A 2,039-nucleotide genomic window follows, 5' to 3' on the forward strand; every position below is an offset into this window, starting at 1 on the left:
CTTCTTTATGACTATACCGTGCGGATCTATAAGATATTTTTATCTTAAGTGTCAATAAATCTTCTGTTCTGTACAGTTCAAGTTTGTTTTCGACTTATTTGCTCTGCTCTGCTTTGCAGGCTTTGGACTTTCTAGATGCCGTTATTTCAGGATGACCAGAGCACCATTTCAGATGCGATGATTGTCCTGCCGGTTAGTCCCGTAATTAACGAGTTTTTCAGTCACATGAACTTTTTGATGCACATCTTTTATTCCTAACAAATTTAATAGGAGTTTATTCGGTAAATGGAAGCGCAGTGTAGTTCTAGTGAGAAGACTAGCAGCTGTACATCATCACATTATTAGCTTGATAACTCTTAGCCAATTGCATGTAAGCCGTTGCATTATAAGTCTGCTCACAATATATCACATTGCTGTTTCAGTGTGCTAACACGGCAACCTCCTCCACCCCACCACCACCTGTTGAGTCCCGTCCTGCATGGGGGTAGGCTCCTCGCCCCTGCCTCCTATCTCCGGCAGGATATGACGGTTCCGAGTACAACTTCCTCGGACTGCCAGACGGGGCTTACGCCAAAGAGAGACATTACTTTCTGTTTTATAGTCATCAAATAAATGTCATCTTAAACCTCACTCAAGCCTGCGTGTCTTCCCGATAGAAATGTGTTTCCTTCATAGTTGATGCGCATTTCTTTTTATTGAATAAAAAATGTATCCACCTCAAGAGACGTGTATTTTTTAATGAGCATTTTGAAGATTTATTTGCATCTTGGTGTTTCCATCCAACAGTTTTTATGCAATAACCCAAAATGCGCATTAAAATAAAAAGGTTGATGGAAACACAGCTTGTGACACGTACTTGTGCTGCGTCAGAGCCCCCTTTCACCCCCCTTTCGTCTGTATTTTTCAGTCTGTTGGCGATTTTAGATCTCAATAGTTGTTTATTTGCTCAGAAATGACATAAAAGTGTTTTCTCCAATTTTCCAAAAGTGAACACAAAGAAGAATTTATTTAATTTTTTATATAATTCATATAATTAATATGCACCAAAACAACAGTATTGCAATAAAAAAGCAATATTTACCTACATAAATAAAAAAATAAAAAAAACATTTTGTGAATATGGAGGATGTGCAAAATCTAAACTGGAACCTTGTTGAAAATGATTTATTATCGTCGAGTCACGTTTATTATAATATGATACTAAGTTATTACCAATGTCTTGAGGATTTGTTATTTACTTCACCTTCACCTGGAGCTTTTATTTTGGCAGAACACTGACAGTTTACAGCGTTGCTCGTTACAAATCTGGTAAACGCTGCCATCACTAGCATGAGAACCGCTTGGAGACCCCCCCCATCCCACATCACTGCGTGTGAAACGAACGAAGTACACTTCGGCCTTTATTTCCCGCCTCTCTTCCTCACAGTTTATGAACCTCTCCATGACAGATAGATTCATTGGTCATGACCTTCACGTCATGGTTCATCTAGAGGCTAAAATAACGAATGAGACAGGAATGAACTGATAAAGAGAGAGATGGATGATGAAGAAACGCAGCGAAGCCAGACAAGCTCACACTCATATAAACATCCTGACAGGGACACGACAACATTTACAGTATATGCAATTATTAGGTCTGTTTGGTCATAACTGGGTCAAAGGTATTATTGCGATTCTTTAAGGTATGTAATGGCAGAATAAGTCATTTTCCATAAGGGATAGGAATGACACTGTAAACTCGACGTGTAAAAACGTTACCTTTCGTCAACATACAAAGAAAGTCAACTCGAACTCTACCTGTATTCACAATTTACAAGCTTCAAAATGACTTCATGGTCAAAATGGGCCGATCCATCTCGTTCTTCTTCTTCTTTATCTATTTAAAAAACGAAGGGTTTCTCACGCATTGGTGTGAAATTGACTACGGTCATGTGAGCCAAAAAAGAAGGAATATTCTGAATGTCAAATGTGTCAGCAAAAGTATTTCAAATAGGAGAACATGTTTAAAAAGCATCAATGTTAACAGCAAGTCAAACTTC

The sequence above is a fragment of the Xyrauchen texanus genome, chromosome 12 (assembly GCF_025860055.1).
Source record: "Xyrauchen texanus isolate HMW12.3.18 chromosome 12, RBS_HiC_50CHRs, whole genome shotgun sequence".
NCBI classification, from domain to species: domain Eukaryota; kingdom Metazoa; phylum Chordata; class Actinopteri; order Cypriniformes; family Catostomidae; genus Xyrauchen; species Xyrauchen texanus.